Source organism: Lissotriton helveticus, chromosome 1_1 (assembly GCF_964261635.1).
Source record: "Lissotriton helveticus chromosome 1_1, aLisHel1.1, whole genome shotgun sequence".
NCBI classification, from domain to species: Eukaryota; Metazoa; Chordata; class Amphibia; order Caudata; family Salamandridae; genus Lissotriton; species Lissotriton helveticus.
In genome coordinates this window covers 752617022-752634049 of record NC_136057.1, presented here as the reverse complement: position 1 = coordinate 752634049, position 17028 = coordinate 752617022, and the positions used below count along the sequence as shown (strand labels likewise).

The window sequence follows — 17028 nt, the reverse complement described above, 5'->3', positions numbered from 1 at the left end:
TTGACTGGGAGGTTTGCCAAAGCGGTCCTTTCAGAAGATAACAAAACCAGTGTGGAGGAACAACCAATGGTCACAAGAGTCAGGAACTTTAAAGGCATGGTTCAAAAACCCAATCCAGATACATCACAGGAGAAGGATTTTACTCCCAAACCTAGATTAACTGGGAACAGGAAATGTTTTAGGTGTGGTAGCAAGTTTCACTTGGAAAAAATGTACAAAATGTGGTTTTATAGGTCATTTTCCAAATGTGTCAAAAGCAAACAAAAAAGAAACACTAATGTAAAATTTGTTGTACAGGAAGACCAAGATGACATATATCATTCTGATGATGAAGACATGAATCTCTTTGTTTTATAAGTTGATGAAAGTAAAGTATACTAAATGTGAATGGCAAAAGCAAGAAACCTATGTGTGATTTAAATATTAGTGGTGTGGATATCTACATTGTAGCAGACTCTGCTTCACCTTATACCAATATTAATAAAAATGTTTAGGTAGGAAAATGTATACCTGTTTTAGGACAACATTTAGTCAATCCTGATATTTCTCCCAAAACGTTCACTGGGGAACCCATTCATGTTTTAGAATACAGGGAACTATGTTTCCAATTCACAGACTGTGAAAAACTTGGCAAATGTAATGTTTCTGCTGTCGGTCCTTCAGTACTTGATTGGATGGACCAAGGAAAATTGGGCATAATTCTAGACCCAAATAGCCCACATCTCGTGCTTTCTTAACAACCCGAAGACAAGTACAAGACCTTTATTGTTAAAAGGTATCCTCAAGTGTTCTCTGATAATATTGGAAAATTAAAAGGTTACCACCACAAAATTAAACTAAAGAAATGTGTGGTTCCATGTGTCCAATAGCCCAGAAATATTACTTCCTCCATCAAAAGCGAAGTTGAAACTGAACAACTCAAACTACAGAAATCTGGCATCAGCCGAATGGATCGCACCTTTAGTTGTTGCTAACAAATCCAATGGTAAACTATGCTAATGTGTGGACCTCTGCGATTTTAATAAAAACATCCTCATTGATCAGTTCCCCTTACCCAAGATCAGCGAGATGTTGTCACACACTAATGGCATCAAGTGGTTTTCCACAATTGACCTCACTGCAGCATACAATCAGGTCGCACTACACCCTGACAGTAGATGCCTCACCACCTTTGTGACGCCCTTTGGGTGCTTTAGATTTAAAAGGGTACCCTTCTGATTGGCATCTGCCGCGGCCATGTCCCGGAGATTAATGCAAATACTTTTTAAAGATTAACCCAATCTTCTAATTTTTCAGGATGATGTAATGGTCATGGGAGACAACAGCTACTTCCAGTGGCAAAATGAGATTTTTATTCAATCTTCAGGTACTTCCATTGGAAATTGTGCTGCGCCCACATATGCTAACCTCTTTATGTATCAGTTCTAATTGAATCACATACTCAACAACCAAAAATAGACTTCAAATCCGGTCTTATATAAACAATACATTGATGACATTTTCATCGTATGGAAAGGCTCGGAAAGAGAACTTATTGAAACAATCGCAGAACTGGAAGATGTGAATGAGAGGATCAGCTTCACTTTCAACATCCAAAAAACAGAAATCACATTTTTGGATGTATTAGTACAGAACAAACAAGGCCAATTAGTTACGAATGTTTATACCAAGACAACAGACAGGAACAATTTTTTACATTACGGAAGTTTTTACCAACCTGCACTTAAAAATAATTTGCCATTTTCATAACTACTACGAATAAAAAGAATTTCCTCATCAGACGAAAGATATACCATAAGTAAGATCAACACAGTTGAAAAGTTCAGAAAAAGAGTTCATCCAGAGAACATCTTGGAAGACACAATAAAAAAAGTAGATGAAGCAAAAAGAGATCATTTACTTTTGAGTAAACCGAAATTAACTGGAGCACAAAGAATGATATTTATATCTAAATTTTCTACAAGAAGCATAAGCATAAAGAAATCTGTAATGAAACACTGGTCTATTTTGAGTCTAGAAGAAGATTTCAAAGGCATTTTCAATCAATCACTGAGATTTGCATAGTTTAGAACTCGCAACCTCATAGAAATACTAAACAGAAAATCTGAAAAACTAAACATCATTCATAAAGGCACGCTACCTTGTATGAACTGTGGCAATTGTAATGCTATCATTAAAGGAACCCATATACCTCACCCCACAAAAGGATTGCAAGTAAAATTAAGAGTAACAGCTACATGTGACAGTATGAATGTGGAATATATGCTGAAATGTCCGTGCGGTTTTGCATAAATAGGAAAAACAGAACGCAAAATCAAAATTCGCATTACTGAACATAAATGCAACATTCAAACAAAAAATTCTAAATCCACGGTTGCTGCACATTTCAATTCTATGAATCATAATCTGAGCCAACTCAGATTCACTGTATTGGAGCAGGTACCTATTCTACAAGGGAGAGACAACAGGCAATACCTTCTACAAAGAGATGTCTTTTGGATAAATCACCTTAATACTGTTAATCGCAAGGGGTTAAATGGGAGACTGGGCATAAATTGCTTCATTTAAATGCATTTTTGATTTTTTTACATTTCGAATATTGCTTTATTGTTAGTAATATGTCGGACATGTTTCATGATATGCGTTACCCAACATACACAGTATACATTCCATGTACCCATGAAGTCAGAACCATGCCTTGCGCATTTTTCTCATGGAGATTTAAATGTCATCAATATAGTTAGATGGATCTCTACATCGTCGGGTTAACAGTTCCACTGTTTTACTCATTTTTCCAATGCCAAACAATTTAAACACACTTTCGTTTGAGTAACCATCAAGCAAACTCGATCTCAGTATCGTCGGGGTAACAGCTCCACTGTTTCACCCACACACCGTTGTCAATGACGACCGATGTAAACACTCGATGACCGTCCGTCTTTAGTTTTTGTATCGATTCGTCTCACAAGCCCGTTCTCTATTTCTGCCATCACGTTCGCACTTCCAGGTCAACGCATTTGAATCAAGTCACGGTATTCAAACATGACTCATTCTGGGAAATCGATCTCACAACAGGAGAAGGAATAACTGCTCTCATGTACTTTTTCAAGAAATAAGGAGAGACATTAACCTTGCAATGGATTAAATTTTTGTACCAACGTTTTGAAAGCAAACTGACGGCGTGTTTATCTTTGTAAAATCAACGGAGTCTACGTATGAAAGGCGACGGTTCGCATATACGAACGTTATTAAGGTTGGTCTTCTGAAATACAGATCCAAAATCTTTCAAGCATGCAAACTAATTCACTGGGTCAACAACTATGCATTTCTCTTGACCAAAGCACATTTTCACTTCTTGCAGTAGTTACAATGTATTATTGCAGCACACCCCGTGTTTGCTGATACCCACACCAGCACAACTAACCAATGTACGTTTACTTTTTTGCAATCAGCATAACTCGTCATCACAACATGTTTGTGCTCATTCACTTCACATAACATTAATACATCACCCCTATCAAACTTGTTGTTTATTGATTGTGACCATAAATCAGTTTAAATTCAATGAAGCAATCATACTAACAAACAAGCATATTAGTCATGGGTATACACTGTATAAGCACAAGAGCTATGACACAATATAATGTATTTTTGACAAAAACTTATGTACATAGCATTACACCAGAAATGTCCTCTATGTTTGCCGAAAATAATCCCCTGATGAAGGGCAGGGCTCGAAATGCATTGGGCATGGGAAATCTTAAATAAGAATCAATAGAATACAATGTTATATTACTGAAGAAAGTTATATGACACAAATGATCAACGAGGAATAAAAATGAATGTGAAATACATATTTTGGAAGAGTGATTACATTATTGAAAATTCAAAAGAGTGCAATTGGATACGTTCTCCCGTCCAACGAGCAACGCAAACCAAGTAGACAACAGAGAGGAACATGGTACTAAACTAGCTAAAGTGTTAGGCATCCTGGAAAACCATGGTCTCACTGCAGATAGTCGTAAATATAAATTTGCAGAGACCAGTGTCACATGTTTAGGACACAAAATGTGTGGGGAGGGCATCAAACCTAAAAAAAGAACTTCTGTCCGCAATAAGAGAAGCCCCTTCCCCCCCCAAACAAAGATACTGTTAAAGCCTTCCTAGGTTTCTCAAAAATGTACGTTAAGTTTGTTCAAGATTTCGCCACGAAAACCTTCATTCTAAGACACCTTATTAAACAAAGGAATAAGTTTGAATGGTCTAGAGGTTGTGAAGAAGCTTTTACCAGAATCAGGAGCGACATTTGCAATTCCCCAACCTCTACAGGGATTTAACCCCTCCTTACACAGCATAGTCACCACAGATGCCAGAAGGAGAGGTCTTGGAGCTGTTTTGAGCCAAACCGATGACATTGGCAATGAAAGAACCATCGCATTTGCCTCATGCTCCATTACGCCCACTGAAGAAAGGTACTCTGTGCTATATCGTGAGGCTCTGGCATGCGCATGGGGCTTAGAACACTTTAGGCAATACATATGGGGGTATCATGTCACTCTTAGAAGTGATCATAAACCCCTTGTCAAGCTCCTCACCACCAAGGGTCTACAGAGTTCCTCTCCTCACCTTGCACGCATATCAGTCAGACTGATGGACTTCAATTATGATGTACAATATGTCCCAGGTATCAAGAGCACTGTTGTTGACTGTCTATGTCACTTACAATTGCCTGATGTGGGTGAACCCCCCTCTGATATTAAATCATTCTGTGTAGCAAACATATTAGAACAGATACCCTGCATTCCCAGCCACACCTCCATTTAACATAGGTGTTCCGAGGGGTGATGGCCTCCAGAATGACAATAGTAGTAACTCTCCTAATGAGGAACCCCATGATAATACACTATATGACCTCATCACCAATAGAGAAAACGACACACAAAGTGATGACGATGATGACACTACAAGGTTGTTTACCACATGACCTTGTCACCAACAGAGAAAATGACATACAAAGTGATGATGATGATGACACTGTACAAGGTTGTTCTCCTCACTATGATCCCCACGTAACAGGGGTAACTGTAAAGGAACCTGTTGTGAGCAGACACGGCAGAGAAGTCAGACTGCCTGGAAAGTTATGCGATGTTGTATGTGATTAACCCTTTTTCTTCTGTATCCCATTGTTACTGCTCTTGTTCATATCTTGTTCATACCTTTGTTCCCTGACCTCCATTCTCCTCCACTTACCCTTTCCTACCCTGGTTGCACTTCTCTTTATATTTTGATAAAAAGGAGATGTGTTGTGTTTGAGTTGTTCACTCTATTGTGTTATGCTCATGCTCCTACACCATGTATTGGTCTCGTGACCTGTTTCGCGCTTTCTCCCTGGTCGCGAGCCCTCACCCAAGGTCCTGTGACGTCCACTTGTTCTAGAATGGAACCTTGGGCGTGGGTTGCGGTTGGAGCTACAATTGGAGGCTAACTCTTGCACTGAGAGGGCGCCTTCTGGTGCCAGGGCATTTCTTCAATAAAGACTACTTCACCTACCTTCTGTTCCACGAGTTGTCTTTACAAAAGGGAAAAAAAGACTATAGTACTGTTGACTGGGTTCAAATCAAAAATCCACCCCGAGTTGGCAAAACGGAATCTAATTTTTCAACACCTGTGCAAGTTGTACATGTATCTCGCACTACTGTATTATAAAATGATATGGGGTAGTGGAACAAGGGAACACATGTTAATATTAAACCTTATCAAAAGAACATGATAGAGAAAAGACAGAATGAGTGCAAAGGTAATGATTATTCTACGTGGGATTTGTGTTCTGATTAATATTTTCTCCTTTACTAGCAGCGAGTGTACCGGCACCGATTCAGCAGAAAAGTGTGAATCCTGGGGGTAATAAATACGAAATTCGGAACTGTTGTAGCTTCTATTGTGTGCGTGTGTGTGTGTGTGGGGGGGGGGGGGGTGTAAACAATGTTTCTCAAAGAACGTCTGTTATGCTGGTGAAGTTCAACTATTAATTATTGTATTGGCCTTTTTTCCTTTAGTTTTTGTTGGAAGGGATATGTTGCATTGCGAGGATAGGTTTCTTTAAATCATTATTAGTTCTAAAATATTAATGTGTGCTTCGAGCCTAAGGATTCCACTGCTGTCCGGGGTGTCACTGTCGTCTCGCTTGGAGTTGCTCGCTGAGCAACAGTTGACTTCTCAGCTCTTTGTTGCTATTTCACGTGGGCTTTTGTGCATATCATTGAAAGCGGAATAAAACCTTTTATCTACCACACCGCCACATTTTTAGGTTGCGCCTGGCGTCTGCTGCGCAGCAGCGTTCGCGCAGGCGAAATCTTATGTTAAAACAGTACGGGGGCTTTGTCCCGCCTGCTCTTCCATTGGCTAGCTCCATAAATGGAGGCAAGCCATTGGAAGAGAGATCTGTCCGTCATTGCCGGAGCAGATTCGTGGGTGTTCCGGCGATTTTTACTCATCCCACCCCGGCGATTTTTACTCATCCCACCCCTTTTCGTACGTCATGCGGCGGTGGGCGTTTATTTATTTATTTTTTTCACTGATGTTTTTCGTCATTTCCAACTTCGTCCCCGTCCGGCGTTGTTGTATTCTCCTGTTCTTCCTCCCTCCCGCTGTTCGTGTCTTTCTTCCGCTGTCTATGTCTTGCGGGCGCCGGCGTACGCTTCAGGCGTACTTTCGCAGCGTACAGGGCACAGTTCAATTGTTCGCGCTTCCAGCATGAGAGGCGTACAGGGGCACGGTGCGATGGTTCGCGCTTCCAGCGTGAGAGGCGTACCTTCGGGTTTCCCAAGCGGCGAACGGCACGTCCGTTTCAAGTACGAGCCGTACTTGTTCTTTTCGTGTGCGGTGAAAAGTCCACAGTGAGCACTGTATCGAGAGTTCGGTGTGATGTGATGCCGCTGTCTCTCCGGTGGAGGGGTCTCCTGAGGGTCTGCACCGCATACATGCATGCGCCTCTCATCCCAGTGTCCTTCCTACAGCCAAAGGCGGAGTCTACGTTACCACTTCGGGAGACTGTCCCTCAAACGAGCCTACATGTTTATTTACTGTAAACTCGTAGTAGAGCAGTCGGGTGATGTGCGGCAACACTTCTGCGAACCAGGCAGTGCATTGCTTTATTTATTATGGATTGCTTGAAATAGACATAAGAACTCAGTGGAGATCGTAAGGTAACATGGCGCTGTAGAAAAACTGCCTAAATATCAGGAGGTGGTTCTTGAAGATGCTCTCTTTATGTTGCTGTGACTTATTAATTCATTCTTCCTGGGATTGGGGTGTCCGGTCACTGCACAGTGCTATGGAAGGCCAATGTCTGCTTAGCTACACAATACATTGTTTTGCTAAACCAATGTAAGGCTGCGGAAATGCAGAGCTTGTTTGGTCTACCGGCAGCTAGATCCGAGGTCCCGTCCAAGTGCTTCCGCATAAGTATTCATGCGTTTCTCACTAGAGAGGACCCCTCCCCCTGCCAGTAAGGCTCAATCACGCGCTGGAGACTCAGAGCACCTCTTTCAGAGAGCAGCACTGCCCTTAATGCATTAGTGCAGCCATGCTAATTAGAAACAGATGCCGCCCCCCCCACCCCTAACGATAAGAAATTCTGCAGGCACTACCCTGCACACTGAGGTCTCCTTGCTTCAACGTGGTCCCCCCCCACCCCCCTCCTCGGAGCACACGTCGCTCAGGGAGCCTCTCTTCACTTTAGCCCCCTCACCCCCTCGGAGCACAAGTAACTTGTTTTGGGAAGCCCCCTTGATGTGCACTTTCTCTGATCCCCAGTGTTAGGATGTTTATATATGTCAGCCCTCGAGTCTCAGAGATTAGCAAAACCAGCTTTTAGCCCATGCCACGAACATCAAGGTTTTATTTGGTTTCTTATGTATCCTGCGCCTGTATCGGGTTAAGCATTCTCACTATCTGCCTTTTTTTCCACCTGAATCTTTGTCATGTAGAAAGTTTTCAATCTCCACTGCCTGTTGTGGCTGAGACTTTCACTATACAATTCTATAAGCAAAAACCAAATATCTCGAAATAATCTTAAAAAACACACACACAACGCAAGTTATAAGCATCCATGGCACTCGGGCTCTCATTGGGCTCCCCTTCAGTAATTGCACAAAAGGGCCTGGAATCCATCATCTCCAGGACACTAAGCCCTCAGCGCCCCCTGCAGTCCTCTGCACCCCCTCTCTCACACGTAGGCCATGCACCTGCCTGTCAGCACCTCATCAGCATGCTCTGGCACAGAGAGGAGACAGGGTTGAATGTGTGTGGGGTTCTGTCTGTGTGTGTGGGGTTCTGTCTGTGTGTGTGGGGGGTTCTGTGTGTGTGTGGGGTTCTGTCTGTGTGTGTGGGGTTCTGTCTGTGTTTGGTTCTGTCTGTGTGTATGGTTCTGTCTGTGTGTATGGTTCTGTCTGTGTGTGTGTATGGTTCTGTCTGTGTGTGTGGGGTTCTGTGTGTGTGGGGTTCTGTATGTGTGTGGGGTTCTGTATGTGTGTGGGGGGTTCTGTGTGTGTGGGGGGGTTCTGTGTGTGTGGGGGGGTTCTGTCTGTGTGTGTGGGGTTCTGTCTGTGTGTATGGTTCTGTCTGTGTGTGTGTATGGTTCTGTCTGTGTGTGTGTATGGTTCTGTCTGTGTGTGTGGTTGGTTCTGACTGTGTGTGGGTGCATGTGGCTCTGTGTGTTGCTCTGTGTGGGTGCAATAGGGCTCGATTTGCGAGAGATTAAGCTATTGGCATTGTAAATGACAATGCCATTTATTTATCTATTTTCAAAATCAACACATAAATAAAAATGTTGTCAATTACAATGCTAATAGCTCTAACTTTGGCAAAGGCGAGACCGTTGCATTGTAAATGCTTGCTTTCCATGAATGCGACAGCCAAACCTTTGAATCAGGACACGCTGAGAGCAGATGACAAGAACAGAACATGACTCACAATATTTTATCTTTTCCCGACTCTCGCTGTTAAGCTCACTCAACTTTCGTTTTTCACGGATAGCGTTACCTGTTTTCCAGCTATTGGATGTACACGTTTTCCCGTGAGTAATGTCCGGCGTTTGCAGTATCTTGTTATCTCACAAATGCTTATCTTGACCACGAAGAGCACTATGCTGTTTCCTACTACGACCAGCCGAAAAAGGGTCAGGCAAAGTTTATTATGACCCGGAAACATTCCAGGAAAAAAAACTTGTACAGGAGATAATACGATTGCCTGATGTCGTGATGTATTTCGTACTTCTACGCATGCTCGTTCTTTCCTTTTCTACATGTTACATTTTAGCACAAATTGTCTCCGTGTTCCAGAATGTCTTCCTCAATGTGACACAGAATGTGTTCTCTAGAGCGCATGTGCAGAAAAGGGACACTAGTCTCCGTACGGACTGTTTGTATTTAAGTCATAATAACGCGCTGCTTCTGTATTGGAGGAGGGGCGGGGTCGGAAAAATACTTCCGGATCAAAACTTGTATGTAGTTTCCGCAGGCTTAGCTGGATCTATAGGATGTCCAGCTTCCTTAATTTGCCCTCCAAGACCAGGTAAGACTCTATTTTATAGCTAGATTCAGCGGTCTCATATCGGAAAGAAAACCGACAGCACCCTAAGCAGATCTACTGCGCTCTCTTCCTCAGGATTAGGGTTGCGCGCTGCGAAGGCTGCAGTTATCCTGTTCAAACTCTCTATCACGGTGTACTGTACACTATGCTGCTCCCAACTTAATTTCCAAAAATACCTCGCAGATCCCCCGTGCTGGTGCCTACCCTAAGAATTAAGTACACACTTAACTACTTTCTAGCTCAAAAAATGTCCTTTACGTGAGTACAGAAACATCATCACATCTTGGCAAAAAGGAAGTAACTGGTGACACCTCTTCTGAAAACTATTAATTACAACATAAGGTTCATTATTGATGGCATCTAGACGACCCCATCATGCTAATTAAGAGGAGTCCGTTGCTCCACAGCTGCTGTTGTATTTTTTGTGGGTTAGGTTGAGCTTGCATTATAAGTGTCATAAGGATGTCTTTTTTGTGTGGCTAAGTAAGCTTTCACAACCTGACTTTTCCCTTCCCCACCCTCTTCATTTCTTCCAATATTTCACCCACATCTTCCTTCTCATTCTCAAAATTCAGACGTTCGTGCTTTTATTCCTTTTTCCTGGCCCACATTCTCCGTCTCACACTTGCAAATAGACAACTAGCTCATGTCCCATAGTCTAGTTTTAAATAGACAACTATCTCATGTCTCACAGTCTACCATCACTTACCTGGACATAATTACACAAATCCTTTACATTTTCAGCCTCCCTATAAACTTAGGGGCAGATTTACAAGGCCCTTGCACCACTTTTGCGTCATTTTTAACATGGAAAAAGCGACGCAAAAGTGGCGCAAGGGCCTTGTAAATACGCCCCTTAGTGTTGGATATAACTTTAGCACAAGCGTGGTGACATCTTACATACTGTTGCGCTCGTGCTTATTATGACTTTGTTTGTTCTTGAAATATGAGTATGGTTAACTAGTGTGAGCGCAACACATTTGTGGCGCACTTGCGCCTCTATTTACAATTTAAAGGATGTAACGTGCGGGGTGTTGTATCAAAAGAAGTCATGAGTACGCTGAGCAAGTCAATATCTTCAAGGCTTTATTTTGTTAGTGGCGGGCGGCATGGCGCGCCGGTGTTGGGGCAGGGTGGGCCCCGCAAGTTATATGTGTGCCCAGGTTTCTGGTTTTTGTGCTGAGGGATGGGCTTGTAGCTCCTCACTCATTTAGGGGTTTTGGGTCTTCCCCTATCCTGGAGGCACCATACATTCACTGATATCCACCACCTAGTCATCTCTACTAGCTACCTGCCTGAGCGCCACTCACCTGCTACCCCAAACCCTGCACAGTAGCTATGGGTCCCGCAAGTTCACTTACCTTCCTGCTGGGTCCCACGCATCTGCCCCATGCCTCAAGAATCAGGAAGCACAGTCAGGCTCCACTGACCAATCACAACGCTGCAAGGCAGCATTATGATTGGTAGGTACCCAGGCTCCCCTGACCAATCCAATGCTGCAAGCCAGCATTGTGATTGGTAGGCACACAGGCTCCCCATACCTTGCAGCGTTGTGATTGGTTTTGAGCGTCCTGGTTTGATGCTCAACCAGGGAATGGGGGCCTGGGTATGTTCTCCTTACAGGCTGTAATGCAGCCTTCTTGGAGAACGGGGAAAGTGCGCATGTTTGGTTTGGGCAGCCCAGAGGGCCGACCAAACAGTCACTGCGCACTTAGGAGTGGGCTAACCACTCCTCCCCTTCCCTGCTCAGAGACCAGAGCAGCCCCACCCGCTAGCAAAGCAGCACAAACATAAAATGATAATAACTGAAAGCCATAGCGGAGGACCCACCACAGTATTTTGTCACAGAATTAATATCCTATGAAGAGCAAGTGGGAGCCATAGATCTTGCTGCGAACCAGTGAGTCAGTCTGGTGAGGAATGCCTCACAGAACACATCAAGCACTATAGCAATAGAACACCGTGGTGCTCAATTAAAAATATACAACAGATAAGTAACAGTATTTACATCATTTAAATTCTAGTAACACATCCATGTTACATTTAACACAATAAATGCCCATAAGTGTAAAAACACACTATACAACACAGGGGAATGCTGTTGAGGGATAAGGGTTGGTGAGGAATTGAACGGCATTCAGCACTTGGAACTGAACATGTAACACTTCACCTTTGGAAATTGAATAAACGTGTTCCTCACAATTTACGTCTGGAGTCTTTTTCAGTAGATTTCCATGTACACAGTGCTCCACTTTAAGGTTAAGAGCGGAGTGCACGGCCCAGAGATCCTGATACTGGATATGAATTCTTAGTATTGTCGGAGGAACTTTTGCTCAAGGCTCTGGACCTTTACAGTCTTGAATACACTGTTGAGGGAAGAGTTGTGAGCAGGTGTTCCTCCTTTCCAAAGAGGTATTATTATTAAAAGATAATTCCTTATTCAAATATCACACATTGATCCAAAATGGTTTGAGTGAAGTTAGGTATTTTTACTCCACATATTTATCTGATCATTTCACTCGTTTTTGGTTTTTCGTAAAAAATAATTTGCAAAAATGAACAGCCGACACGTGTTTCGCCCTATGTGGCTTATAGAGCCAGGGCTTTCTCAAGGCTAGTCTTTACATTCTAACATCATGGTATCAGTGATGAGTCTGTTCATTTTCATAGAGGGACATTGTAGTTAAAAACCAATTCTTGATGATCATATGAAGAGTAGTCTCTCGCCGGGTCCTAGGATAAATCCTCATTGGCTCTATCAGCCACATAGGGCGAAACACGTGTTGGCTGTTCATTTTTGCTAAAAAACCTTTCTTACGAAAAACCAAAAACGAGTAAAATGATCAGATAAATATGGTGAATAAAAAGAACTAACTTCACTCAAACCATTTTGGATCAATGTGTGATATTTGAATAAGGAATTATCTTTTAATAATAATACCGCTTTGGAAAGTAGGAACACCTGCTCACAACCCTTCCCTCAACAGTGCTCCACTTTACACTTGCGATGAGCGGGTAATCATGGCCCACTGTGTGAATTGCTGTCCGCTGTCTTACGTTGCTAGAGATCGGAAGAGGAAGTTCACAGCTTCTTGCTTATCGGATTATGTCTTTGGATTGGGTCCCATAATGAGGACATCAATTGGCATGCTCTCTTCTTGGCTATCTGATTTAGTCTGAGGATTCGCTCCCATAACGAGAACACCTATTGGCAAACTCTGCGCACATCAACTGAATTGCATTTTAGTAATTTTTCTTCAGGCTTACGCTATTGGACCGGCAATGCTGTGGGGATTTCCTCAGTCACATGTATGTTGCTTGTTGTGCTATTGGTCCAGTAGCTCTTGGTGGAAATTGATCTCTTTGGTGGCTCACCCATTGGCAACGGGTGTTGAATGTGCTTGGAGGTGCATCGGTTGACTGGTTTTCCTCTACTACTTTGTTAGTGGTAGCAGAGTAAATTCCGGCATATCATCACATGCGTTCCTTCTATGCTGACTGCTGTACTTAGCCTGTTATTTGAAGAGTGCTGAAATATTTACTATCCGCGTTGTACGATTGGAGCTCTTACTATGCATTCTCGTTTACAGTGAAGCACACACCAATATAAAATGTAACAACCGTGGCTCCATTTATTATTTTTGATTTGTTGCATTGTGGATTATTGTTGTGTGTTTATTATCATCACTTCTGCTGTATTATGGCAGGAATTGTACCTCCGCCTTCCTTTCCTACTGTGTGAGGAGAACCACCTATTGATTGGGAAACGTGAGCGAATATGTTTCTATGGTACGTTGAAGTATTGGAAGGAGATGATTGTGGGGCAGAAAGAGAGCTTGCTCTGTTAAAACATTTGGGGGGCGTGGCCTACTGGAATATAATAATTTACTTTTGTTGATTATCCAGGAAAGATTGATGTTTGCCAATATGCTTCTAGGCAAATGTACATTCGGTATGGAAGGAAAACCAACATTCTTATGGAAAGGTTCAAATTTTACTCACAGAAGCAAGGTGTGGATGAATCTGTAGAAGTGTATGTTCCTGCTTTGCGATCATTAGCCTTTACCTTTGATTTAGAACATATAAAATACGAGCAAGTGTTGAGGGACCTGATTTTAATGTGAAGAAATTGCAAAAAATTTCAAGAAAGGTGATGGACTAGCACAGACATGTCTCTTAATGCTGCCTTTGATATTGCGAAGTCCATTGAACATTCTGAAAAGTTTGTACAGGAGATCAGAGGTAGGTTAGACAATGGGGTGCATGTAGTGAATAACCGTGGGGATAAAGCGAGGTAAACAATTATGCAAAGGAATGATGTAAGGAAAAGTGCAGTTTTGTGCTATAGGTATGGTAATCCATCGTACCATGGCAACTCAAAGTATTACCTGGCAGTGGACAAGGTGTGCTCCAAGTACAATAAGAAGGGACCTTTCAATAGGGTATGCAGGTCTAATACCAGGAAAGTTAATTTAGGACAAGAAAATGATGGGAAGGGGAAGAGAGAATTTCCATCTTGTAATATATCCATTGGTGGGGAGAACATTCTGGTACTGGTTGATTCATGTATGTGATACACACATGAATCAACCTATACTCAAGGAGAGGTGGCCCAGTAAGATTTTATTGCCACCTGATGTGTCGCCTGGAGTGACACTGGTCCCAAAATGGAATTTTTGGGGTATTTTAGGGCAAATCTGACATTTGGGGGGCATTGTACTCATGGTAAGATATATGTGGCAAAGTGTAGGCACTCTCTTTTAGATTAGCCTCACCAGCAGGAAATGAACTTGATCCTAGAGCTAATACTCCTGTTTGTTTTTTAACAATATGGAAGACGTTAACAAAATTGCTGAAGATTTTCAGTTGGATGACTTTGTAAGGAGACTTAATAATACATTCTGCAATATTTTTAGCAACACATTGGGGGTATATTAAGGGTTTGAACATTATATCAAACTAAGTGACAAAGCTAAACCCAGGCACAGGGTTGGGCATGTTCCGCTATCTTATAGGGGAAAATTGAAGGAAATGTTGAAGGATTTATGTAATGATGGCATTATTGAGTCTATTGAATCTTTCCTTTGGGTATTTCCGCTTGTAATTTCAGTTAAACTTTCTGGCGAGTTGAGGTTATGTGTGGACTTACTCAGCCTTGACAGTGAAATTGTTACAACATTGGCAGAGGCACACGTTTTCTCAACTTTGGACTTCTCTAGTGTAATAAATGTGTACCTCACATTTTGCATCTAGAATCTCTTGGTGGATTTTCATGTACACAGTGCTCCACTTTATAATTAGATGCTACTTTTTTCTAACTTTAATGTTTCTTGACTTTAACCCACTACACTACTTTTACCGTACACAGCTTCATAACATGTTTTTTATTATAATAACCTTTATAAATTAATGTGTCATCTTACAACACCCTAAATTTGTCTTCCTCATCATGATCTTAAATGGGCTGAATTCCGTAACCTCACTCGGTGTATGTCCACACCATTTTCCACAATTCAACTTCCTAATTCAAGTTATTGCTCTTTGTCTACAGTATGACGCTCTTAACAGCCAGCAGCATTCTGTCTGTTGAACCTTTTGATTCTGTCATTTCCACAGGGATAGTACCCTAGCTTGGTAGCTTGGTATGTGTGTGATGCCATTTCTCATTAAAGTTTTCCAGTTAATCTGATTTTAAATTGTGAGCCATTATCGCTTGCAATAAATTTGAGTAAGCCTGCTCTTAAGAACGCCTTGTCCAAAACAAACCATGCAAGGGTTTCTGCACCCAGCTTGTTCACTTTTCAAAGTAGGAGGAGTTTGAAGAGGTAATCTATTAAAACAAAGAGGTATTTCCAATACATTTTGTTTTCCAGCACTGGTCCCATTATTTCATTCCCTGGTTTTTCCCCATGACATACTGTAGCAAGTCATGGGGCATAACTGAGGTCTGAAAGTCACCATAGTCTTGTCCGAGTTACTACACTTCTGACAATTCCTTACCTTCTGGTCTATTTTCACGTATGGTTGCTGATGACCAACACAACACCTTAACTCTTAGATTTTTTTTTTATAACCCAGGCCTCTCAAAATCTATTTGCTCACTCGCTATGGCGAGTCAAATTTTATCATGTTGAGCTTGTTTTTAGGACCTAGTGGTCCGTTATGGCGAGTGAACGTAAGCTGGTAAGGAACAGGTGTTCTGTTCATTTGGAAAGGGAATGAGCAATCAAGATACCTGTAAATTTAGTTTTATCTTGACACTTTTGCAAATCAGAACACTTTACTTGGTGATGTGCAAATGACAAATATTTTCAGAAACTCTGTATCCAAACATCATTTTCTGTACACTATAATGTTTTATCAGAAAAACTGCATGTCAGTGGTAACATTTGTGGCTAGTTAAATGGAAAGTCTGCTGATTGCAAATTACAGTGTGTTACCACTTCATGAGAACCTTCTAGTGGCTTGGGAGTACTTTCCACCAATCTCAGGGAGAAACCTGCAACTGATGTAGGACCCAGAAGCAGAATCCCAACCAGGAAACAAAATTCAACCTCGCAGCATTTCAAATAAAAAAAAAAAAACGTCATCAACTAAACTATGAGGGGGGCGTGGTTTGGGCGCCGATGGCGGAGGCGGCGTGAGCAGTTAGCTCCGTGCCTGATCCCGCCGATTATCCTGAGAACTGCCTGGGATGCGGTTTTACCGACTGGAGCGGACGTCGGAGTGAATCGGCGGCCTTTCTGCCCACCGGGATGCGGCCTAATATCTCGGGGCACCCCTAAAACTACACTTTTGGTGCACGGGCGGAATCGACAAAGCGGCAGCAAGATGGCGGCCGGGCTCGCCTGAAGGACTTGGCCCACAGCCCATCGCTCGCTGTCTGCTGGAGCTGGCGCTGGGGAAACGATTGCGGAGGAGTGCGGCATGCGATCTGCCGCTCTGCACAGGTATCGGTGCAGGTAGCTGGCTGGGACGGATAGCGGGCTGCCACGGAATCGGACCGGCCGAGAAGACGGCAGATCCTAAGATGGCGCCCGCGCTGGTGACGGCCTGAGCTTCGTGGCCCTGACCCGGTCTCGCTGGGGTGTGCGCCGCAGCGCGGGAGCGGGACAGCGGTGCAGCCCGCGGTACCGAAGAGGTCCTGCGGCTGGGAGCAGCTCTGTGGCACTGTGGGAGCTGCGGCAGCGAGGTGCTCCTGTGAAGCCCCCGGCGCTTGGAGACCGTTCGGGTGCCGGTCTATGAGGCAGATGCGGCAGAGCCCGAGGACTGGGTGTATGGTGCAGTTGAAGGTCCTTTCCTAGGGCCACCGGTGAGTGCGGCGCTGCGGGCCTGATCTTGGCGCTGCGGAGGTGGGGGCGGGATCGGGCTCGTAGCGCTGGGTAGTCGGGGGCCACGGGGGGCTGAATCGAGCACTGCAAGGAGGGCACAATTGCG

General features: G+C 43.2%; 2 protein-coding genes across 6 annotated transcripts in view; one reads left to right on the top strand and one right to left on the bottom strand.

Annotated features, from left to right (window-relative positions):
- The window catches only part of ZCRB1 (zinc finger CCHC-type and RNA binding motif containing 1), a 162304-nt gene extending 152946 nt beyond the window's left edge, over positions 1–9358 (bottom strand). Inside the window, exon 1 of the mRNA XM_078674292.1 lies at positions 9043–9358. The gene's annotated coding sequence lies outside the window, so the exon portion shown is untranslated. The remainder of the gene's footprint in view (positions 1–9042) is intronic.
- A 104-nt stretch (positions 9359–9462) lies between these two features.
- PPHLN1 (periphilin 1) overlaps positions 9463–17028 on the top strand; it is a 715827-nt gene continuing 708261 nt past the window's right edge. For 3 of the 5 annotated variants that reach the window (XM_078674288.1, XM_078674290.1, XM_078674287.1), the window contains exon 1: positions 9474–9573. The gene's annotated coding sequence lies outside the window, so the exon portion shown is untranslated. Of the gene's footprint in view, positions 9574–17028 lie in introns of all 5 variants that reach the window. The other 2 variants (XM_078674289.1, XM_078674291.1) reach the window with 2 other exon arrangements.